This window comes from Scophthalmus maximus, chromosome 9, assembly GCF_022379125.1.
Source record: "Scophthalmus maximus strain ysfricsl-2021 chromosome 9, ASM2237912v1, whole genome shotgun sequence".
NCBI classification, from domain to species: domain Eukaryota; kingdom Metazoa; phylum Chordata; class Actinopteri; order Pleuronectiformes; family Scophthalmidae; genus Scophthalmus; species Scophthalmus maximus.
This window is the reverse complement of record NC_061523.1, coordinates 5,653,914-5,680,579: the sequence shown is the minus strand read 5'-3', so window position 1 is coordinate 5,680,579 and position 26,666 is coordinate 5,653,914. Positions and strand designations below refer to the sequence as shown.

Genomic DNA, 26,666 nt, shown 5'->3' with positions numbered 1-26,666 from the left:
GCTAACATTGGGCGAGAGGCGGACTGGACAGGTTGCCAGCCTATCGCAGGGCCACATACAGATACGGACAATCATTCACTCTCACATTCACACCTACGGTCAATTTAGAGTCTCCAATGAACCTAACCCCATTCTGCATGTCTTTGGAGTGTGGGAGGAAGCCGGAGAACCCGGAGAGAACCCACGCATACACGGGGAGAACATGCATGTTGAACCGGGATTCGAACCCAGAACCTTCTTGCTGTGAGGCGAAGGTGCTAACCACTACACCACCGTGCAGCCCTGTTATCTTTGTCTTATATTTAAATTTGTTTGATGATCTGAAACATTTAGGTGTGACAAACATGCAAAAAAATAAGAAATCAGGAAGGGGGCAAACACTTTTTCACACCACTGTATGTAACGTTGTTGCCCGCCATCTTTTGAATTCCAGGAGACGTGACAACGCGCATGCGCAAGCTATGAACAAATTAACGAGCTCATTCTTATTTAGTTCTTCGTACCGTGTTCTTGGTCGCAGACGTACCTCGACTCTTGTCGAGATACAAGAGTCGAGGTACAAGAGTCACAGTGACTCTTGTTATCACTGTGTGTCCACATCCTCTTCCTGATCTGAAAAGCTTGGCGAAGAAGCTGGCCAATCAAAAAGTGTGCAGACATGCTGAAAATGTGAACTATAAACAGTGCTTGTGTGTAAAGGTGCTGAGAGACCAAGGCGGAAATCGGCACAAACGTCCAATCTCCCAGTTTGAGATCAATAAATCCATCTATCCATCTAAACTTAACAATAACAAAAGCATTTTTGTTGCATAGGGTTGAGACGGATTACTTTACAAAACTGGCACTAACACAACTTCAGACAGACAGAGGTCAGCACACTTGGGAAATATGATTTGCACAAAATACAATAAGGAAGGGGAAAGGAAAATAAGCAAGGAACTCGCCTGTTAATGCTGCCACACTTTGAGGCAGATAAATGATGGATGGAAACGTGGGTTTTGACAGCTCAGTATCAAAACACAGTAGCTGGTCCTGAATTTGTTTGCCAATAGTTCAAGGTGTGAAATTTATTAAGAAAAACGCCCCAGTTCACTCAGAAATGTAATCAACCATTTTTTGTTGCAGCCAGATATGTCATTACTGTGACCAGGGGCAGTTTTGGGAACACAGCAAACTAATTATGTATCAATATCGATCTGTACTGTTATGTATTGAGCTAGTGGCAAACGACATTGGTAGTGTACACTATCTGGAGGCAGAAACTGTCATAACAAATATATATGACTTGCGACTGTATTAAGATAATATGACTTATTTCAATGGCAGTCATAATGGTCCCCAGTAAGTTATGATTAGGACCTTTGATAAAAAACTTTTTTACACCTTTCGTTGAGACCCCGTGCTGGTCTCTACGTGCTCAAACTCCAGTTGTCGTTTGGGTTTTCTAAATTCATAATTTGCAGCGAAAGACTGAAATCTATTAGCAACGTTGAACCACTTTAATGACTGTGGAAAGAAGAGGAGTAGAAAATGTATCAGAGAAACTGGGCGAAACGTCGAGAAGCCCAATTAATCTTGTTTACAAATTACAACCCTGAACCCTCGTCTCACACATCGTGACAATGATTCCATTAATTACCAGATGCTAATATTGCAGTTGGTGTCTTCAGTGTCAAGCAATGCGGTCAATTGTCCAGTGTTTAATCTTTGGGGTTGTGTAATACTCATAACAAAAAAGCATGTACTGGAAGGGCATGTCTCATTTTCCTTCCTCACATTGTGTGTGTGTGTGTGTGATGACCTGCTTTGTTCCTCGGGATTAGCTATGTTATGATCAGCTGACTTGCACCACAGCCTGACAAGTCGAGCTACATCTGTGGCCGAGTGTGTTTGTGTGTATGTGTGTCCTGACCTGTTTTATTCCTCTGAATTAAACGTGTGATGACCAGCAGGATGACAACTTCAGCTACAGATCTGTGTGTGTGTGTGTGTGTGTGTGTGTTTTGGGCATTGGGAGGTGTGTAAAGATGGGTAAGTGTCACATTATTTTTTCACTCTATCCTCTGCTCCCCCTTCACTCCCCACTCATCCTCCTCTTTCTCTCTCCCCACACCAGGTGGTGAAACATGATGGTATCACTGTGAAACGAGGCCCCCTTACCTCCTACCCTGCACACGCGGTTTCTCCCTTCTTTGCTTTCACGCCTGGCTGAGAATATCTTTGAACTCGTTGCGTCAGAGAGAACAGAGAGAAACTCAAGACGAGGCAGGACCCCCCCCCCCCCCCCCTCCCCTGCTCCTCATGTTGCCCTGTAGGTGTCAAGCACATTGTGAATCCACTGTTCTACTAATCGGGATGATTGCTGTCCTTGTTCTCCCTCCCATAGGGCCTGCGTGCTGTCACAAATGAAATACAGGGAGCACAGATGACTCAGGTTAGAATCAGTCTGGAGCCAAGAAGAATGTCTTTATGGAAACTGGAGTTGGCTTGTGTGTGTGTGTGTGTGTGTGTGTGTGTGTGCGCGCACGTGTTTCAACGTGGGCGTACGCATGTGTGCTTTAGTCCACACACCAGTTTAGAGTTCACAGAATCTGTCTCTGTGTCTGATTCCATGATTTTTGTGAACAAGTGAGACAAAAGAAGTGTGTTTCAGGCCCTGCTTGTGTGTGTTTGTGTGCGTGTGCGTGTATTTCATGCATGAGCTTGGGGCTGAACCCCGTGCACTTGTAGGTGTCAGTGCCTTCCATTGTGGGCTTGCGTGAGTGCTTGCGCACGCTATGGGTGATCACCCACATGCCCACGGGTGGGTGGATGACACCATCTATGTTTGTGTGTTCTTCTGATATTGCAATTGACATAACAATGCAAGATTTCCAGCCAGCCCACGTAATGGACACATGCGCCAGAAGCTGCAGGGGGAAAAACAAAAATCGGCCTGAATTCGGAATAACATCTGATTTTAGCTTTCGGCAAATTGGAGTTGAATCAGTTTGTCTGGGTGTTGAAATGTTTTGTGTACAAGTCAGTGAAAGTGTGTCATGATTTTTCAAGTTGATGAGGTGAGATACATTTAGCACAAAACCATGGTGGATGGATGTACAAACAAGGAGAACAGACCAATTATAAAGGGAAATATGTACTAAATTTGAATGGATTTTACCACAGACTGATGCAGTATAGCTTATCAATTTGTCGAGATTTTGGTGACACACACTTGTTTACCTAGTCTTAGACCAAGTTATCAAGTAATTCGGGGTCAATGCTTTAACAAGAGAGCCGCTGAAAAATGGTTGTTTCAGGTTGGCTAGGTGCCTGTAATCAACATCATAGTGATCACCATCATTTATTCAGAAACCGACAGGTATGCCAACACTACACAGTGTTTGCCTGGGTGCATGGAAGTGTAAGTTTAATATATATATTGACGTCATCAACTTCTCATTCAAACTTTCATCCCCTTCCATCACCTTACGTATGCACAAACAAGAGCAACGCATGAACGCTTGAATGAAGATTGCCAGCCTTGGTGCCTTTTGTTAGATTCATTGTGTCAAGACCGCAGATAATCGGGAGAATTCAAAGTGGGGAGAGGTGAAGCGATCGATCCCAGGTCAAGGAATGGGTGCAAAAGGGAACGAGTGGAGCAGCGAGTCGGGATATGGCGCGGCCCACTCTGCATACACATCTGGGCTGGCCCCTTAGTGAAATACTGTCAAGACGATAAACAAATCTGATCACAAAGTAAATATGTTTTGTCTTTCTCGTTTGAGTGTGTTTGCAAATCTCATCAGGGCTTTGTTATTTCTATCTGCAGAGATTTAAGACTGAGGGGCTCAGCATATTGCTGCACTCTTCTTCTCTATAGTATATTTAAATGTGTCTATGATGTATGGTGACTGCCCTTCTAGAAAAACCAGCATGGAAAGGATGCTGGTCCATGCTGTTTTTTCAGCAGGGTATAGCTAGCTAACTAACTCCAGTTGAAATACAAAAGCTGTCTTGTTGAATGGTCCATAGGTCAAGTTCTTCTTCACTCCCTTCATGGAGTCCCAGCTCCCCGGCCCCATGGGTAACCACTGAACTGCCGCAGTCCAGCCAACACAGAGTCGGTCGGGAACACCCATCGATGTTCCGCTTAAACTGCATGCTGTTGAATTAACTGGTGATTATCACGTGCAAACGGTTGTGGTCGTCATGGTAATGGTGATTGTAGGAGCCTGTGCTAATATCAGTTCAAAAGACTATGATGATGATGATAGTTAAATACAAAAACTTCTTGCTTTCAGTCACATTATTTGCATCTAACATTGTGTATCTGTTCAGCCTGTGTGTAAGCACAGTACTTAAGGCAAACTGTTGAAGGTGACACTCGGCTCGAACACACTGAAACGATAACAGCTATGACAGAGTGTGATTAAGAAAGACACATGGCAATGGAAACTTTTGCAGTTAAAGCACAAACTGTTTTATCTGACAGGCGAGTGTTCTGTCTGAAGGCCCCCAATCCGTTCATGACCACAAACACTGACACTGACCAACCATAATGTGTGTGACACATGTAAATCATTTTTTCCTTGTTCTGACATCTCTCATGAGCGAGCCAACTATTTGAGCTGACATGATCAGTTCAGTAGCCTAGAGGCTGTGGATCTAACATGGTTTGGTGTCAAAGTTGGCAAAGTAGATGTTTGTTCCTGCACTGGTCAACAAAAGGTTTCCATCAGGTGGGAAATGGACGTGCTTTTACAACAGCTAATCTACAACAGCAGAGCAACACATCCGTGTGTTTGTGTGTCTGGTAACTGTCTGATTCATCAATGTTAGAGCTGTGAAGCAGGTCTGAAGCAGTATCACAGGTACTCATCAGAAAAATCTGTCTGAGCTGTAAACCGACAGTTGTTAAAGGAGCGTAATCCGTCCCGAGTTTCACTTCCTGGGACCCAGAAGAATTCTGGGCGCTCATTGAAATTTGCTCTGCCAGAATACGGTCTGGATCCCCTCCATTGGGAAGTGATTTCCCTCCAGCAGAAAACTTCCCAGTCCAATCATTACGGCTTCTCTGATAATAGGCAGGGTTTATACCATGACACGGAGGGAAGCGACTTTTGTAAAGAGCATTTGACTTAAAGTAACCGAGCGTTCCGAGACTAATACGCATTTGAGTATTAGGGTGGCTACGCCCGGCTAGGACTTTCAGATCCACTGGTCGAAACTAACATACACTCATTTAATTGCTAAAATGAAATAGGAAAAGATAAAACCAGCTTGGTAGTGTTTTCACTCATGGTAGAACTAACACACAGAGGTCCTACGTGTGAGCACCCATCATCAGTTTAGCTCTCATATTCACAGCGTGTGTTTGAAACACTGCAACAAGTCCAGAGCAGACGAGTGGGAAATACAATGTGCCAAATCCTGATCTATTTTTGTTTTCATGTAATAAAACATTTAACATCCTGTCTGCGTTGTTGTTGCATGAAAACAATTACAAAAAATATCAAATTTCTATAATTATTTAAAGATTTACATTACATACTCATATGTCATGATATTTGCAGTGACATGTGGGTCTAATACGAGTTATAATACAGTCCATTGTATTGATATTCTCATATTAGCTGATCCATACAATACTTATTTTCTCGTCGTTTTCTTGCTGTGTAACTGTAATCTGTAACAAATGGCTGGCATGTTTCCTTGATGTAGCTCTACAGGCAAACAATTTTTGAGGTCTCGGTTAATTTCCAGTTCATCCTCACATAGTTTATAGGTATGAATCATTGTTCAAAGGTCATTAAAAGGTCAACACGGCAATGGTGTCAGTACTGTACACCACATCACCTTAGCAATAAGGGTACTTCTGCAAGGGGACATGGGCGCGGAGAGATTAGACACAAGAGAAAGACAGTTAATGACTAAGGTGAAACTAATCATTCTTGTGGGAAAACTGGGTCATTACAACAGCAGGGAACAGAGTGTAATTAAGTATATGAAAACACGGGAGATACTGATAATGCTATGATTAATGATTAAAACATACTTAAATTTTTTTTTTGAAATAGTGTGTCCTCACTGGCAGATAGCAGGTTGAAATTTTGTGCAAGACCATTAAAGCTTTGGTGGCTCTGAAAGGTAACAGCATCGTTTTTGACCTTTGGCCTGTAAAATGATACCATCGAAGCAGTGAGGTTAGGGGGTTTAACCATCAAAGGTTGAGCCCAGCTTTCCCAATAAAGACGGGGGACTTGGGGAACTTGATAAGAATTTCTGGTCATGTTTCTTGCTGCTCTTGATGCTGACCACTCCTGCTGAGCACTAGAGGTTACCACATCATAAAACAGGGCATCGTTGCTAGCTGTATTTTTGGGCACTTGAAGTTTATAGGCACATTTTGCATGGGTTACATGCTACAGCTCGGCTTGTAGGCTCAGTGTGGCGTGGAGGACAGCACAGGTGGAAGGTCAGCCGACAATCGCTGGCTTTGAAGGAGGAAGGATGCAGAGGGTGGCTGGATCATATCCAGCTGTCTGTGGGGGAGGAAAAAGATGTGGAGATAGTTTACAAGCACTAGGGTACGGTCGAATTGTCAAATTGGTATAGGAAGTTTCCTAAATCTTGAAGTGACCCAGAAGTATTTGATCAGCAGCCATGATTTGAGCTGTTTGGATTCTCTAAATGCATAGAAAAGGTGTTCCAATGCTTCCTTTCCCATCTCCTTTGGCATAGGGTACACTGGACCTTCCTATGCGAAAGGAAAGGAAAAATAGACGCCCCACAATTCATTGCGGCAGCGATATTTAACGTGGCGTGACAAGCACGAACGTAAACGATTCAATCCGAAGTAGAAGTAGAAGAAGAAGAAGATTATGAATATGACCCAGAAGAGACGCATGACATCATGTAAGTTACCGTTGCCTATGAACCCTTTACATCTGGTGTACATACCACACTGAAAAATGATGGATGGAGCCGCTGCGTTTTTTGTAGTCCATCTCGGGAAATTTGTAGTTTCACCACGGCAGATGCACGTCAATAACATCCACCGTCGCGTGATGACGTAGTATAGTGTAAGTCAAGTCAGATTTTCTTTGACCTTGTGACGTTTTCCACTGAGGTCAAGGAATAGTGGGTAGGAATAGTAGCTAGGAAGGACAATTCGACCTCACCCCTAGAGTCACAGAAAAGAATAAACATAAAGTTTAGGAGCCGACGATCTCACTACCGTGTTACGGGTTCAATAATCTGGTTCGTCTATATACGTCCAGGGGTAGATCACAATGAATGCCACCTGTGGTTGCCTCCACAGGTAACGGCAATGAGTAGCTTATCCGGGGGGGGGGGGGGGGGGGGGGCACACAAGACACACACCCATACATGACCACCGGACACACATACACAGGAGAAGAGGCAGGATAGCTGGAACCCATCAGCGCAACAGTCCAACCGTGACAGTACAGCTGCTATGGGCTACTTGCACAACCATTTGGGGTTATACTTAGTACTGATCGCCTGTTTCCGGTTCCGGTTCAACAATGGTGCTGTTTCGTTAGCTGATCGGTAACGAAGTGTCCGCTGACCGGAAAAAGACGAGCAGCATTATTTTGAAACAGAAGTACGTCACGAAGCCTAGTGCATGTAGCGTATTCAGTCTGCAGCGGCTAGTTGTACACAGTCATGTACAGTTATGATGTGAAGGAAGAGCGGGACACCTCAATGCAACAAAGCCAATGTAGCTGTGTTTGCTCACTACTTCATTCAGAGTTTTGTCACGAGTGTACACAGGAAAATGTCCAAAACGGGACATTCTCAAAACAGTCGATGAAGTACTCAGAGCACTGCTGTGTCCAACATTTTTTCTGCGTCATCCAATGTTAATGCCGTACTAAGTTTTCATGGGGTTTCCGACCCATCCCGACCTGAGAAGACGATGGCTGGTAAACATACGTCGGATCAGCTAACGAAACAGCGCCATTGTTGAACCGGACAAGAAACAGTTGAGCAATACTAAGTAGAACCCGGAAATGGTTGTGCAAGTAGCCAAATGCCAAATATAACCTATTGCAATTGAATGAAGTGGTCTTGACTGAAATATACATTTAATTATTATTCAGATTTACCCTAACCCTTATTTTCACCTTCAAAAAGCTATTTTGTCAAAAAATTTAAAATAATGAGTGGACTTTGAAAGATAAAGTTTTGTAGTTGTACGTAAGTGTGTTTCTCTACGGTGACTGCAAATTTTTCCTTTGCCTGCTCAATCAGTTTCCCAAAAATTTCAATTTCCTCAATTCCATTTTCACTCTAACTCAAAACAAGAGTGACATTTAGAGAACAAATTACAGGGTGAATACATAAGGACAGTTGTGATCACAGGATCTGAATGTGCCATAAAAGTCGCTCAGTGATTATTTTTAAACTCCTCCCAACGAATCTCTGTAGCGCTATCGTGATATTTAATTGGATCTCTGCGGTTAACACTGCACACCTGGTAGACGGCCTTTTTTTCTTCTTCTTTCTGATGTGTCATAACAGACCTTTCATTACAACCACAGAGGACAGATGATCCTCAGTTCATATCCTGAACAACAGGTGGTGAACAACCAGTGCAGCCGCAGGTCAATCAACACTAATCACGAGACCCGTCGCCAGGAGCCAGACTCACGCACAGTTCAACCTGAATCCACTTACATAAAATCTCTCACAGAATTCTAATCCAAGTAATGTGTGATAGAAATTAAAAATGTTCTTTCAGCTTTTTAAAGTTGAGATGATTGTCGCTGTGCCAAAGCTTCAACCGCATGATTTCACGTGTCTCTTCCCAATGCTTTTAATGTTTTATATGTAAAGCACTTAGAATTGCCTTGTTGAAATGTGCTGTACAAATAAACTTGCCTTGCCTTGGAAGTTTCGGTTTCCATAACAGATGAACAACAGGTAATGATAGGTCAGATTTTTCTTTTCTCATCAAAGTGATGGTTATCTCTTTCCACCACCCCACCACTGAGTCTAGCCAGGTTTGGCTATTTGTTCATCACTGGAATGCAAGCATTACTAATATTACTGTTTGACGAGTTAAAGGGATGTTTAAAAATGGAATTGAGGTTATTTCCAAAATCTGACAAAAAATGATATGGCTCTATGGACGGCACTGTCAGTCAGTCAGCCACTTTGGTCCAGACTGAAATGCCTCTACAACTATCCACAATGTGGATGGAATTTCAACATGAAATGTTGTACATGCATTTGTAGTCCACACAGAATGGATATTATATATATATATATATATATATGTTAGCATAGTCTGATTATGAAGTTAAGCGGTTGGCAATTGCCGTACATGTTTATGTAGAAATATGATCCACATTACATACTCCATACGTCTTAATTCAATTATTGCTTATTGAGAGTATGACCTTATTCAAGTGAGTTAAGATAATCAGAAAATGGTGGTTAGATGGCATTGTCTTACTAGGACTATTGTCTTAATCTGATTCATGTTGGAATATTGCAGTCCATGTAAATTTGCTCCGAAGACTACATGGGTGGTACTGGACAGTGAGTTGTTGCTTTGTCTTTGGTCCAAACATTGAAGTAACATCCATGCGACAACACCTCCTTACAGTCACACTGTAGTAATGGTCACAGAAGGTTGTGTAATACTGGCAGTGAGACTCTATCTCTTCAGTCCTGACAACTGGGCCATTAGAGGAATTGCCATGAAATAGAATGGGGGGGCTATTGATTTAGGTGACCCTAGGACAAACACCGAGAGGTTATTTTTTTCTTCTCATCAACTTTTTGATGGATTTGAAATCATTTATTTGTAATAGCTCCGGTGATCCAGACTTCACATCTGGTGCATCAGGTTACAAGTTAGACACCTCTGATAAAATAAATACATACATTTAACAATACTTTGGTTCATGACCAAATACTTCCCCACCAGCCTCAGCTATATGTTGTGTTTCAGGCTAATGAGCCAATTTCAGCATGACACTGTGCTAATATTAGAGTTTGAGCATGGTGCCTGTTTACTTAAACATCAGCATGCTAGAACTGAGAGTATGACCGTATTAGTAAGCAACTGCAACCGCTGTATCACACCAGAGGTGAAGGTCAAATGAAAACGAGCTGATATGAAAGGCCCGTCCATTCCTGCAGTGCAAAATCTGCTTTCCTCTCGTCTGCTCTTGGTGTCTTCATGTGACATTTTTTTTCTAATGTTCATTCTGTCTGTCTCGAACCAAATGAGAACCAGGGGCGACAACAAAAAAAAACCTCAACTATAATGAACATTCATGAAATTTGTTGGGGAAGTAAAGTGTGCCGCGTCATGACTGGCAGGGCCATAATGAAGTTAAAATGCCAAGCAAATGTCATAAAGCCGAACACTCACGCAGATGAATTGGAGTTAATTATGAAAACAAACATGTTTTGTTTTTTCACCATAATGATCAAAGATGGAGTTAGATCTAGCAGAGCGATGGAGGGTATTGATCTCAGGAGTGGGCTGTGATACCTGCAGTTTATTAATATCGGTGAGGATCGCTTCTCTCTCTCTCTTTGCAGATCTAATTCCTTCTCATTAAAGTGTTTAAACACACGAACACACACACATACACACAGCCTTTCAAAGAATACTTCCCTCTCTTCTTGTTTTCCCATGAGGAGCCTACAATCAGCTGTACAACCATATATTGTACATACGATGCCCATAGAGACAGAGAGAGAGGAGGAGGGTAAACAGATAGTGGGCTTTTGTTAATGATAAACCCAGTTATCATCTCGTCATCCCCCCATCCTCTGTCATTTCATTTCTTACCTCCCTTTAAAACTTCCTTTCTCCTCTTTATTTTTTAGTTTGTTGGCCCCTACTGTAAGACAACAAACACCTGTGTTTGTTTGAAATAAAATCAAAAAGCATGACTGACAACATTATTGATAAGTCATGACATCGTGAGGAACATCATTCATGCCTTTATTTACACGTTTATACAGTGCCAGCTCTGACCTCCCTGGGGGGGGCCCTCAGCAAAATTCTGCTATTGGGCCCTCCTACCGGACTCATGAGCCATGTAAAACATTTGCCATCGCCACACACAGTTACGCCTGACACCCCAGTGCTCCCACTACAATCAAGCATATCTCCTCTGACAAGTTATCTATTATAGTTAACAATATGTATCAATTGTAAATGTTATCAGCTCCATCAGACCCATTCAAGATGGCTACCACAGATTTCCTTAAATACATTTCAAATGTATGTAAATTTTCATACTATGGCTTGCCTGAATACTTGATGGTCATTATTTACTGAGAGATGTGCATCCATAACTTTTAACTAGAGTCTGGACCCCCAAACAGAGTACTGGCACAGGTATGAAAAATGTGTTTAATGGTGCAAAAAATGCACAAAAACAGGAGCAGGTTGTGGAGGCATGGGCGGATCTCGGCTGAGAGATGAGCACATGTTTAAAACTGAAGACGCAGCGAAGCACACCGGAGATGGTCTGGAATCACAGACGAGTACTCGCAGGAAAACTTCACTGGAAAAAAACTACAGCGAAAAACGGAACACACTGGTACATAGGTTCAGACCGGGTGAGACAGAATTATCTGGAGTAGTGAAGGGAAGACCAGGGGTGAGGTTGAATTGTCAAACTGATTAAATCTTGACGTGACCCGGAAGTATTTGATCAGCAGCAGTGCTTCCTTTCCTATCTCCTTTAGCATAGGGTACACTGGAGCTTCCTTTGTGAGAGTAAGTGGATATAGACGCCCCACAATTCATTGCGGCAGAGATATTTAACGTGACGCGTCTTGCACAAACGTAAGGATTCAATCCGAAGTAGAAGTAGTAGAAGAAGTTGAAGAGTATGAATATGACCTAGAGGAGACGCACGTCATCTTGTAAGTTACTGTCACATATGAATCATTAACATCTGATGTCACACGGTGGTAAAACACACTGAAACATGCTGATGGAGCCGCTGCATTTTTTGTAGTTCATCTGACGCACGTCAATAACATCCTCCGTCGCGTGATGACGTAGTACAGTGAAAGTCGAGTCGGATTCTCTGAGCAGCGCTGTCAGCGTTTCCTATGAGTCCTCCTTTACACCTTTCCTTGACCTCATGACGTTTTCCACTGAGGTCAAGGAACAGTAGAGAGGAATAGACAGACAGAGAGATGTCCCATCAACGTCACACTCTAGTTATCTGCTGACATCAGACTCGGGAGAGGAGAGAACACACGTTCACCTGACTGCTGGTCACGCAGTTCCCTCTCGTCCTCTTCTCATGAAGGACAGTTAGGATTCATCATCTCACAATGTTGACTAACTTGCTTTGACACGAGGGGGGAGGCCAGAGCCGGCCCTGGCAATGTTGGCGCCCTGGGCGAGATTTCAGATTTCTTTTTTGATGAACCGTTGTGCAGCCCAGCGAGGAACTCAGGAAGACCACGCCCACTTTATGTTTGCGGCGCCCCCCCATAGATGACGGCGCTCCTAGCGTTCGCCTACACAGTCCATGCCGAGGGCCGGCTCTGGGGGAGGCGGGGGCCTTGCTTAATTTGCGGGGGGCCCTACGCAACGTGCGTAGTGAGCGTATAGGGAGGTCAAGGCTCTGCGTTTATACATTTGCTTCATCTACTGTACCATGTCAAATGGCCACTTGGAGGCGGTGGCACAAGCACACGAAGCATATGAATATGGACGATGCGGGTCCACTTCCTCCCACCGAACAAAAATGAAGTCCGAATACCGTTGATGGCGATGCCGTTTGTAGTCTGCGATCAGAGTTTCACCTTATTTTCGTAGCCTCGACTAATTCAAACCAAACTTAATGGAAAAGATGAAGATGGACGACGCACCTCCACTTTTCCCTCCAGGCATCGTCAAAAAAACCAAGCCAAGCTGTCCCGGATACGGGCACCACCACCTTGACTCGGCAATCTGCACAGTAGCGATCGGGGAGTGTCCGGACCGACTCACAATTGGTCGAGAGTGTATCGGCGAGACATCGTCCCCTGACGCCCGCTCCGAATGACATCACCAGCGCAAAATGGCAGCTCCGGTATCCGAGGTGTTTTGGCCTCATTTTTTGCGCAGAGGGAGGAGGTGGAGACGCGATGCTTGTGAGTCATCTGATGGATTGTTTGCCAGTTGCCAGTTTCTGGTAGGCCCCCGCACTCAGATGAAAACTGATGCAGTCCCGCAATACACCGTCATGTTCAGTTCCTGTTGAAACAGTCGAAGATGGGAGACGATTCAGCTGTGCAAGCTACTGTTAATTTTGTATTATATTATACTGAGAGGAGTTTCACATATTTTGTCTCATCTGTCAGTGGGCAAAATACACCTCGGTACATCTTTAAATTACTTTTATTTTTTAGCATTTAATGATGAGGATTTTTTCGCTCTCTCACACGCGCACACACACACACACACACACACACACACACACGCAATGTCACACAGAGCACAGTTGAGGGAGACAAATCACCTCTCTGGCCCTTCGCAGCGGGAGACAGCTCTTTGACGGAAGAACAGAAATTGTCACACAAAAACTCCTCTGACATACACACACACACACACACGCAGGACCCTCACGAGACTGTGTGTGTGTGTGTTTGTCAGTGTAAGCGGAGCTGTTCTTAATTAGCGAGCTATCCTGATGACAACGGACTCGGGTCAAACTGTGCAGGGCGGCGCTGGGTGCGCGTGGGCGTTAAGGAGCATCGTTTGACTCCTCTCCTTCATGACACGTCTGAGAGCTGGAAACACACCCTAATCACTTCTGAGACGCACAGCCCCGCCACCGTCACCAGGAGGCACACACACACACACACGCACACACACACACACACACACACACACACAGAGTTCACAGTGCCTGCTGACAGACTGCACCCAGGCCAGGCCGAGTGCAGCCTCTATTGCCTTTGTTTCTTGTTTGTTGAACAGATGCCTCGTAATGACACGCACAGAATAGACGCGGAGCTGCCCCATTTACGATCAACAGGAAACAGACTTTCCTTGCGTGTGGCCTTCGCTGATGGCTTGTTTTTTAATTTGCACAAAAGTGGATTTTTATTTATTTTTATTTTTTATTTTTTTAAATCACCCGGATGAATGACGGACAAGTTTTTAACAACCTTGTTAACCTTGAGCACATTAGTTCTGTCCGGTCAGCCGTCTGGCTCGCGGCTCTCTGTCCGTCCCATCAGCTGCTACGTTTGGCCACAAATGGCCGGGGCCAGCCCCGACGTGGGTCTGTTAATTAATAACGACGAGTGTCGCCGGTTGTTCGGGAGGCCGTTTTCCAGCTGTGTATCCTGATTTAAGTGGTTTGAGTACACATGATTTGAAGATATAATTTTGGGGCTTCGGTGATGTGACTGTGGAACAGCTAGTTTCAGTGAGTGGTTCACCTTGATCAGAAACCACTGTAGTAGCTCTCTCTTCAATCCGAGATTTTTGGGATCAGATTGGCTCGATGCAGTGCACCAGGCAGAACAACTGGGTTATGCCGCCCTCTCTGGTTGAAGTCACAGATGTCTTTCATCTCTGGTAGTAAGCTCCAATTCCATTTCTCATTTTTACCCCTGAAAATCTACCCCTACCAGATGGGCCCCCCCCCCCCCCTCGAAAGTGATACGTCATCGGTAGTGGCCGATGGCTTTACGTAGGCAGACGCGACGATGTTTTTACCGGAGATTCAGCATGCCTGGAATGACGGCGATATTCATTGTAAAGATGCTGTTGCATTTACTGTGGCGACATACCCAGAATATTCAAATAACAAACATGCTAATTACAGTATGTTGGGCATGACAGGACAGGTGAATCCCACTGAAAATACCCCGTGGTCTTATGACGACGAAACAGCACATCACGCTAGTTGATAACGTTTCATATGTGGTACACATGTAACGCATAACGCTGCTTTGAGACCACCGATTTTTTCCCCCTGTTACTTTTAGGAAGAAAATCGCCATAATACATTGAAACGACGAACGAAGGCTGTCGTAAATTTTTAAATACAAATTTGTGAGTTTCTTTGTTTGCCTTGGACATTATTTCAGCCGACTTGCCGGTGATTTGCAAGGGATTAGGACGGCCATCCAGCCCTCCCCCTCGATAACAGAGGGCATTGAGACACCCCTACCCCTACACGTGAACGCGCAAAACCGAGGGGTTAGGGGTAGGCGCAAGGGGTGAGTTGGGATTGAGCCTAAGTGTGGTCAGAGGTGTACTTTGTTACACCTCTGACCACACCCACCAGTGATGTGATGTCACAGGGTCTTGTAGTACTCCTGTACATCACCACAGGGCAGAAGCTGAACCATTGTACATCAGGAATAGACTACTGCAAATATTTTGAGTATCAAATACCCACAGTAGTCGTAGAAGGGTTTGTAATCTGCTCCATTTCACAACACTGAATGTTTCAACATTTCAATAAGCAACTCTTCATCCTCTGTCGATGAACCGCACCGGCCGAATACATGCAGGTGTTCAGTCCTAGTAGGAATATGAATTCTGCCTCATACTATTATAAACTCCTGTGCTGCTGTTTTGGCATTTGATAAGCCCTCAGACTTCCTCGTACGGTGTTTCACTGTCTCACCAGTGCCTGAAACGTTTCTTCTCAAACTACTTGTGCCACAAAATCCTTGGTTATTAGGGTTATAAGTATCTTCACTGTAATCACACCTAAAAACGACATACTCTATTCCATGTGGCGCCATTGCCTCCACAAAATCCAGAAGTCAACTTGTCAGGAAGCAAGGCCAGGCTAAAGGGAGTGACTCTGGCTCCCATTCGAAAAAACAGGTTGAAAATTTGGTCATTCAAGTCAGACATCTAGTTCGCATTAAATGGAACGTACACAATGTTGACCTTAAAGGGGCAGTAAGCGATTTTGGACAAAGCTTGTCTTTCTCTTTGTTGTTGTTGTTGTTGCTCTGGCCGGGCACCCGGGTCCTCAGGTATGGGAGGCCGATGTGCAAACCACTAGGCATTGCAACGCCACCCGCTAGCACGTTTCTTAAGGCTTCGACGAGTGATGTTTACAAACTGCACCCGCAGTGTTGTTGGTGCAGCCTGCACCACTTGTTTTGTTTTCGATTTACAGAGCCTGGGCTGAGCCGAAACCCCGTATTTCTTTTCGGCACACACAAAGAACTGACAGCTAGCGGACCGTGAGGACGTTTTTGCAGATTTCTACAAAACGTGTTTAGCTCTAGAATTGCTTAGTGCCCCTTTAAGTCAACATTCACATCAATATGTCTTTCCCTTGTTTGGGAGAGTACAGAGCAGTTGTGGCCAAGTGCAGTGAGCCTTGAACATATGTTTGCTCGTTTGAATCTTGAGATACTCTAAGTATAGGTTATTAAGGGCCATAATAAATAAATAAAATAAATTTAACAATGACAACACTTTTGTTGTTGAATTTTAAATATAGTTAATTCATAGCAGAATTTATTTATCTAGTGTTTTCTTTTTGTTTCACAAAATCATATAAAAAAAAATAATTCAATAGTGTCAATTGAGTGGGTACACTCTTCATGTCAAGGTCTAACAAAGGGTAATTTTTCCATCTTTAGACAACCAGAAATGTGACTAATGCTAATTAATTCTCGAAAAAATATCTATTTTCTTTGACGTACCATAATCCAGTCCGTTTATTCATCAGCAAGTGAGTGGGAACAAGTCTGTTTGAGATAAGACATGTTGCCAGTTGCATGAAAGCTCAGCTAAAGTGTTGTTTGCTATCTTTCCTGCCAAAAAACAAATGGCTGTGTCTTTGAGTCTGTAGCGGGCGTGCTTGTGCTAATGCCCTTCATGTTATCATTATTTAGCTACTTAAGGCCATAAGAGATACAGAGTGAAAAAAATCAGAGTGTAACAATGAGGCTGCAGCAATGGGCTTGTAATGGACAATAAAACAGTAGTAAAATCCACACACTCACCCTCACAGGCCAAATGACACACACACACACACACATGGCACATATCTTATGGGCCACAAATCATCATTGATCAAATGATGATGATAAACTAACACTAGAATGCAGCTGGAAAATTGTGCTGCAAACTATTTCAGAGCCATTCATGAACTATCCATGTTTCTGTGATATAAACATAATGCAGGAATGCAGAATAGAAAAATTCACATGGGAATATCTATTCTGAAGGAGATAGGAATCTCACACACACACACACACAAACACACACACACACACACAAACACACACACACAGACACACACACACACACACACACACACACACACAAACACAGCTCTCCAGCTGATAAAAGAGTCTTTGAGGCTATTGCCCGGGGATTCGTTTTTGAGGATTTTCCCCGGGTCGTCTCTCCCTCTGTCCTCAACACTACCCCGAATCGCCCTCTCCATCACAATTCTGCAGAGAAGTTTCCTGCGACCACTGGCATTTCCCTCGTCCTTGGTAAATCCTGTGTTCAGTTTTCAACCTGAACTCAAAAACAAGTGCAGCAGAAGCGTCATCAGGTCAATTACCGCCTAACCCCGGTCCCTGTGGGTGTATTAAGCTCTCTCAGAGTAATGTCGTCATCTCACCGACAAACAAAATGTCCATAGTAACACTCGGTCTCTGTCTGAGTATGTTCTATATTTACTGCTATGTGTCTTGCAACATGTAGCCTAAATTTTGCGCCTATGACCCCCCCGAGACAGCCTTCAGCTGCCCCTCGACTGTATCGGCCTCCCGCAGAGAAGATGACCTCGCACGGCGCACGAGAACTCTCATCTCTGAGTGGTCTTTAAAAGGACCTCCCACGTCATAATACGCTGTCTCACAAATAACGTACAGTATTCAAGACTCCCCACTTTCTCAGTCGCCTATTTTTGAACAAGTAAGCGGCCATCAACCCAGAGGGTTTCGGGTACACGGGATCCGCACACTTAACTGCTACTGAAAAAATCGCTGCCGACTTGGAAATTGCACACGAACGCCCCCTTAAGTGTTCGAGTTTCGACGACTAGACCCTTTCAACATGGTGGAGAAGAGGAGCCGATTCAGTGATGGGTGGTACGTAATTGTTTACTTTCAACAGCGTGACAAGTATAAGCTGTTGCTTGTGTACATTTGCAGTCCTTTTATACAGGTAGAATATACACTACCGTTCAAAAGTTTGTCCTTATTTTTGAAAAAAAAGCACTGTTTTTTCAAGGGGATAACATTAAATTAATCAGAAATACAGTCTAGACGTTGTTAATGTGGTAAATGACTATTCTAGCTGGAAACGGATGATTTTTTTAATGGAATACCTACATAGGTGTATGGAGGCGCATTTCCAGCAACCATCACTCTGGGGTTCTAACGGTACATTGTGTCAGCCAATCGTGTTAAAAGGCTAATTGATGATTAGAAAACCCTCGCGCAATTATGTTAGAAAACTGTTGTGCTGATTAGAAAAGCTATAAAACTGGCCGGTGACCGCAAACTTTTGAACGGTAGTGTACACTTAACATAATAGACACAGTAAAACTTAGTTTATAAAATATAATAAACTTTATATCAGACTAGGGGCCTTTTGTACACTGATATCTCATTTTAAAGTTGATTCATTCTCCATCTAGAAATTCTGCCGATGGTTTAGATAGAGATAGATAGACAGATAGAAAAATACTTTATTCATCCCAAGCTGGGAAATTCTTAGATTATTCAGTTCAAGATATTTACATGTATTACTTAAATTTGTGTTTAGTTGCATCCATTTCCTCCTTTAGCATGTGCATAATGAAATCAAAAAAGGCATTTCCCGAAGCACTTGAACATGACATTCTCGTCATTCCGAGTGGGAAGTATAGGATCTTCCCACTAGCATGTAAAGCCAGTATAATGGTTTCACCTAAATGGTAATGTTAGCATGCAAACATGCTCACGGTTACAGCAAAATACCATATTCTGCACGTTAGCGCTTGGACATGTTTGGTCTCTCATTGAAGGAAAAGTAAAGGAAGCTTCCAGAAAGGATGTCATTTGGTTAAATCATCTGGAAACCATGAATGTCTGAACAACAATTAAAATATAGACATATTATAAAAAGAAAAAAAAGAAACAATTTATCCGGATTTAAAGTCACGGATCAACAAAAGTTGCCTTACATTAGCTGTTACAATATTTCACCTGCTGTGAACGGGCTGACCGGTTGACGGGCGACTCACAACGCTCGCATGTAACAATCAAACACAAAACTTCTGTTGCCTGAACAGCGTGTCGCATTGAACCTTAATTGATCCACTTTTTTTGTGGAAATCAATCATGTAATTCTGAGCTTGTTTAGATGGAAATGGCACAGTCGTGGACTTGGAGTAAAAAACAACAACATCATGGCTGACTGGTCTTCTCTTTACCCACAGGACAGAAAAACCAAATTATCCTGATAGTTGAACCAAAGAGAAGATGCGACCACCAATGGGGAAGATCATTTGGGCGAGATGTAACAAATAGCGGAATGGCTCCCAGCTCCCAGGAAACCCTTACTTCCAAATTCCTCCCACCTCGCCACCCGTCTACTGGTTCAGCCGACTAAAACGTGTCGCGTATCATCCTGCCTTGTAACTGTGCCATCGACACCCGTCCTAAACAATCTTAAAGCAACTGGAAGTGGAGCAGAGAGGGAAGCGATCCTCTTAGCTGATTCGTGCCGCAGGCGGGACATCAGAAACGGGACGCTCGAATTGAAGTTTAAAATTGAACCTGATACTCAAGTCTCCTAGTGATCTCTGGGCCTCTACCTGTAATCTGTACAGTGAGAGGGGCTGGGAACCACATCACTGCCGGGCAGAACTCGATGTGTGCACTCTAGAACAACAGAGCTGATAAAGCTGATGGCACTTGATTAACACAAGTCACTCCGTCTTCCCGCCTCATTCTCATTCTGGGTCCCGTTTTCATTTCCTCCGTCTCTCCGTCGCAAACACTCGGGAAGAAAGGATCAGAGAGGGGGGGGGGGGGAGGCGGAGAGAAGAAGGTGGCTGGTTATTAACCTTTATGGAGAAGCACTTTGTTGATTTTCCTCTACGTTTCCTCTAACACTTCAGCTAATTAAAGCCATCAAACAGTCACACATGCAAAACACACACACACACACACACACTCACACACACACACACACACTGAGCTACATTCTTCAGTCTGCTAATTAAAGCATCTGGTTTTACCTGATCTCTGTTGCCTCGGCCTCCCCTCTTTCACTCCCCGTCTCCATTACCAGAGCCTCCGTTAGCTGCCTCCTCGTTCTCTGCGAGGAGGCAGATTGGTTTCCCATCGGATTTTTCTCACTTCCATGGGACGAAGGATTTCACGTTCATGTTTGCAACGGAGCGACGGATCACAGAGCGGTGGAGCACAGGAAGCCCTGTGACGACAGAAGCCTTTAAATGGCCTCTCTTATCTTGCTGCAATTTTCATAACGAGACATTGACATGAGATAATTGACAGATGTATCAGGCAGAGCTGCTGAATACACGTACTGGTAAAAGAATATGAACAATAAAAAAGCTGGAGTTCCCTAGCATTCATCAAAGTGCCCCGGTGACTTGAAAGCCAGCTGCGAAGAAGCATTCGCCAGGCTTTAGGTTTTTATGTGTGCGTGTGTGTGTCATGGCTTATCAAAGGAGCATTATGATGAAAGAGGATGTCAAATTTTAATGCTGAGACATACATAAAAAACACTCTTTCTTCTTCCGAACTCAACATGGGGAAAACAAGTGTGATCCTCATGTAGCATTCAGCCTCATGAAAGGGATCCCATGCTCCTTTTCTACATATTTTTTTTGTCCTGTTAAAGTAGAAGCTGAGAATGTATAAAGTCAGCTGTTCATGCAGCGATACAGAGTTCAGGAGGCAGGTTGAAATTCCTGTAGTCTATAAACCGATGCTGGAACAAGGCTCCCGTGAAAATACACTGAAAAGGTCTCCAAGGACCTTGCAAGGAAGGGGTGTGATGAGATGTGGCAGGTTCCAGAGGCTTATGCCTCTGACGCACACACCTCCCACATCTCAACAACACGCTGTCTGGTCCTGAACATTAAAGCTGACATATTATACTCATATTCAGGTTCACTTTTAAAAATTGATGCTACCACTTGAGAAGGTTTACATGCTCCAATGTTCAGAAAAGGCATCGGTGTTCTCATACTGCTGCTCCTCTTTTCACCCTCTGTCTAACACACCTGGATTTATTTCAGCCCCGCCTCCTGATGAACCCGTCTACTCGGATTGGCCAGCTGGCCCAGTCTGTTGAGACTGGTCAACCAATTTCAAAACATGTGGGAAGTGTGACGCCCTCTTTACCAGGAAATTGAGATTCACAGATTGCAGGCGTGGTTACCCCTAAAGGGTCCAACTGTGACATCACAGTGGGAGAGAAATCTGAACCAGTTGGTCAGAGCCAGGCTGTAGGGTCAGAAAAAGCTCACCAGAAATACAATAGGGTGGTCTTATTTCCCAGTTTGAGGGCAAGCAGGCTCCTCAGATACACACATGTACTGTATGTGCACAAACACTGAAAAATTTATTTTTGGTATAATATGTCACCTTTAAAGAACTGATTGTAATCCTGGCAAGGAGGCAAGTTTGAAACAAAAAAGAAAATACCGCTATGAAAATACTAATATTTGTACAAGTGTAAGAGAATAAGAAGAGACAGGAGCGAACCATGTGCAACTTTCTAGGTCTCAGAGCCACACAATCTGCAGAAAGGATCTCAGTCGAGGTGACCTCATTACAAGAATATGGCAATTTGAGAGACCTGTGATGAGACAAAATGTCATATCATCTCCCTTTTGATAGTGCGTTTCGTTTTGGCTATGAAAATTGGACTTGAAATCTGGGGCCGACCGCATCAGTATCAACTATGTTGCCAATCAGATGTCAGGCGAAGGCAGAGGCACTGGCATGCCGACGCCAGGCAACATACAAATGGCTCCAGGGGAAGTGGAAAAGTCACCTCTCTCTGGGTCCTTTTTATCACAGGCGAGGGTGAGACGGAACACGAGGTCGACAGGCAGATTGGCGCCGCATCAGTAGTGAAGAAGTTGTGTCAGACCGTCAAGGTGAAGACAGAGACGAGCCTGAAGGCAAAGCTTGTTGGTTTTCTCGCACGTCTACATTCCAGCCCTCAGCCTGGACGGAATGAGTTTATTTCACAAGGTGGCCTGGCTTGACCTGAGCAAAGGGGCATGTAGGATTCAGCAACTGCCGCTCCGCCACGTCGAAGGGAGCCAGTTGATTAGGACGCTTCCTCGTGCAGGAATTTTAAGCGTCTGCAGAAGGAAGAAGAACCCGAGGGCAGATCAATAAAATAAAGAAGGAGTTCCTTCCCCATGTGGCCTGAAGGTTTTGATATTCCAGGAAGGACCAGAGGACGTGGCTACGGAGAAAGGGAAAAATAAGTGTGTAATATTTAGATGAACGTATTCACAGACATTGAATAAATTGTCCATAACTATGTGTTCATATATGTGTAATCACCTGCAACAAAGGACCGATGTTTTTTCGTCAACGTTGAATGAGTCAAATATAGTAACGTTAGGGGGACCTGACCTTCGTGTGAGTCGCCATGTTCGCTACGTCGTGTTGTGCTGCGTTCGGGTTCCCCTGCGACTCGGGAGGCCGGTAAAAGATCACCACCCCGACTTCCGGGGTCCGAGTACCGAGAGGTATAATGGAACGCAGCATTTAATAGCATCCGGAGATGGAATTAGCGGTGCGCCGCCATAAAGTGTCCCCGGTCGGGTGCTCAGTCGGTTGCGGTTTGCAACTTTACCACCAGATGCCGCCAGAAAAGGTACAAAAACTACACAGTGGGGCTTTAAAGAAACATAAATAGTATTCAAGGGGCTTGAAAGTGCTTGTATACGTTTGTATGTCTTGAGCCATTTAGTCTGAGTAGACCGATATTTTGAACATAATGGTGAAACCCTTGCGGCCGTAACCTCCCTTCTTGTCGGCTTCACTTCCTCCTTCCTCCTCTTTTCATGTGCTGTTGTTGTCACCTTTTCTTGTCCCCCGCCAGGAAAAGAAAAATCAATGAATGAACAAATAACAGATTTGAACCAAATATTTGGTTTGAACTCGGATGGTGAAGAAAAATAACCTGCTTTTCATAGTCGTGCTGAGCAACATGGTCGAAGCAAACTATCTTTTGCGTGAAAAATCCATAACTCTGCAGGATGCTCGCGTCAGCCAATCAGAAAGCATGAATCTTGCCACTGCGCCCTTCCATCTCCCTGTGTCCCTCAACGATTTTTTTTCCCCCCTCGCACGCACGCACGCACACACACACACACACACCACACACACACACTTGTGCGGCCTATCCCTTATCTTACCACTCTGCCACTCGTCTGCCAACCCTGTGTTTCTTGCTCGGCAGGGTGTGTGTGAGTGTGTGTGTGTGTGTGTGTGTGGTGTGTGTGTGTGTGTGTGTGTGTGTGTGTGTGTGTGTCTGCTAAATTAGGCATGGCACTGATGTTGTGAATGGGAATTATAAGGCAATTGATCCAAAATGTAGGTTGATGCTTCCTGGCTTGAATCTGACAAGGTTCGGACAGAGCAGAGGAGGAGAGCGCCGCGGACAAGAACACAAGCGAGGAATAGGGAGGAGACATGAAGGGGAAGAGGGAGTGACAAGAAAACCAAAGGAGATGTGAGTTTAGGACATTTTTGAAGGAGTGTGTGAGTCTCAGCCAGAGTACATTTGAATACATTCTTTCCACTCCTTTTTTTAATCAGACTCACTGTGGCTATTGAAACGAGTCCAGTCTGCCCGTGTGTTTGAATACGTTATCTCACAGTCTGGGGTGCGATTTTAACCGAGAGGCTTTTGGAAATGAGAAATGAGTCCCAAGCCATCCTCTGTAATACACTACTGCCATCCCGTGGTGAGCCGAGGGCACTGCTTTCCCACGGCCTCCTTCCACACAGCAACCTTAAAAATAAATAATATACAAATAAACAAATAATAATAAAAAAAACACTTCTCCATGATGAAGAGCATAATTAAAAGGATAGAACTTGGGCAGTTTCATTAAAATGGGGATCTTTCTTACGCTACACTTGGATTTCTATTTACTCAAATGCATACGACGACATTGAAGAAATACATACTCATTCATATATATATATATATATACACACACACACAAGTCATTGTGAATAGTCCTGCTATGATACCATCCATTACACTGATCTCCACTAATAGGCCACTCCAGCGGCAGGATAATTCAAGAGACAGATTAACATAAGTGAGCTATGACATTCATTAGTCCTGTGAGGGACTCATAAGGAAAGTGAATGGGACCATCGTGCTGTCCGAGACGAGCACCGGAGTCCTTTACACGGGCCGTGCGTTCTCTCCACTGATGCACGCACACACACACACACACACACACACACACACACACACACAAACACACTCCGATACAGCACTGTGGTTAGATGTACTCCGTGGTGATATGCGGCAATGGAGGGCAATATTGCCTTCCGTAGGTACATGGAGAGAAAATTTGAAGTGTGAATGAAATGTCTATATGTTTTTTGTTTTTTTTAAACACTCCTCTATTGACAGCTTGACGACACGGTGGGATGATGGTCTCCGCCTCTTTCTGCTCACCAAAAAACATACGTTAGGCCATAACAGGCTTAAAGAGAGCACATTGGAATTTTAAGGATACAGTGGTGGTATATTAAAAAGTGAGATGAACACTACCGGTTAACACCTCCCGAAGTTTTATTGACCTATGTCAACTCTGCACTATTTCCTGCTGTTGCATTAATAATGCATCAAATGACTACGTTAACATGAACGTGCATCATTTACAAAAGAGAAACCCCGAGATCAACCACTGCTCCTCTCCAGTTTTCCTTCCGCCCCACTGAGCATCGGAAGCGTCTTTACTTTCAACCCCTTTGGTTTTTACAGCCACGGCTGTATCTAGCAAACCGTCTCGTACCAACCCAGTGTTCACCAGCTGCCCGGCACCAAACGGCAGACAGACAAGAGTCGGCAGCGAGCCAGAGCACCTCCGCAGAGCACTTTATAGCTGCGGAAGAAACCGCTGCGTTCCTCGGACGTTGGTGGAAACCAAGACAAAGCTAAAAGGCGAGTGAATGTTGAACTTATCATTGAGTGGCCAAAACATGACTCCGAATGCACGCTGACGACATATGAGCCATAGCAAAAGTTAATAGTTATGTTTTCTACATGCTCGTCCAAATTGGCCCAAAAAAACCAAACAATGAATATGACTTCAGGTTAAACAGATCAAAACGTAAGACTTTGGTAAACATGTAAAATATGCTCTAATTAGGGCTGCAACTAACGATTATTTTCATAACCGATCAATCTGTCGATTGTTTTCTCGATTAATCGATCGGTTGTTTGGTCCATAAAATGTCGTAAAATGGTGATAGCGTTTCCCGGACCCCCAAGGTGTTTTTTTCCACACACCAAATATATTTTGTTTACCGTCATAGAGGAGCAAAGTGCCCCGAAAATATTCACATTTGAGAAGATGAAACCAGAGAAATTTTCCCCCATAAATGCCACTTGAACCGATTAATCAAAATTGTTGGCGATTCATTTAGTAATCGATTAACTGCTGCAGCTCTCGCTGTTATACGACGGGATTCGCTTTGCCTTGACACCGAGCGAAGCCAAGACATCCTGACTTCTCTTCTTCCTCCCGTCCCGAGCAACACAAGGCGTGATAAATCTGCTTTTGACAGGTAGTGTAGTGTATTGGTGTAAGTGGTGTCGGAGTAATTGTAAAAAAAAGAGTCGCCGAGCGGCAGACGTCATACACAGAAACATGGCGGGGAAAGAGAACGCGTCCGGTTGACGGTTAAAACGTTCGATCAACGGCGCACATTTACGTATTGCATATACATTTTTTTGGGAACACTCAATGTATAATATGGCATTAAGTTGTCATGGTGGGTTTAGCTGTCCGTTGCCATTTTTACACACCATTGGAAGCTACGAGCAGGAGGAGTTGTCACTGGAGGTGCGCTCCCGGCTGGACGGGAAGGTGCAGCCTGGCCTTCTCCTCTTGAGTTTCGTGTGCTGGGCTGCTGGGGAGTCAAAGACCATAAAATTAGTTTGGAGCAATAAATTGTTTCAACCAGCTGAGGAGTTTTTGCCTGGACCATCAATTTCTGGATGAAGTTGCGAGGCACGCTATGCTGCTGTGGCCTTCCTGAGTCAGTGTAATGCTGAGTGGGACGCGAAGTGCGTGCGTGTGCAAGTGTGTGTGTGTGAGTGTGTGTGTGTGGAGGTATATTGACACTGGGGTGTCTGGTTGAGTAATGGGGGCGTAACAGAGTTTAGATGGCTTCTATCCCCCTTCCTATCCAGTGCCGGAGAAGGTCATCACTCATAGAGACAGAGGGGGAGACGGAGGGAAGTTAGCGGGTGACGGTGCTCGACCGACCAGGGGAGAGAGTGAGAGCGTGCGTGTATGTATGTGTATGTGTGTGTGTGTGTGTGTGTGTGTGTGTGTGTGTGTGTGTGTGTGTGTGCGCGCGCGCAAGCAAGAGAGCATGAACGGGACAGAGAACAGAACGGCCGGTACTGAGAGGGACAGAGACTGATAATGGGAAACAAA

General features: G+C 44.2%; 1 long non-coding RNA gene across 1 annotated transcript; it reads right to left on the bottom strand.

Moving 5' to 3' along the window:
• Positions 1–4,173: 4,173 nt before the first annotated feature.
• On the bottom strand, positions 4,174–20,621 carry LOC118319981. The gene is made up of 3 exons (XR_004796186.2): positions 20,217–20,621; positions 19,791–19,975; positions 4,174–6,527 (listed from the first exon to the last, which is right to left on the bottom strand). It is a non-coding gene; the product is annotated as an uncharacterized LOC118319981 (long non-coding RNA).
• Positions 20,622–26,666: the final 6,045 nt, after the last annotated feature.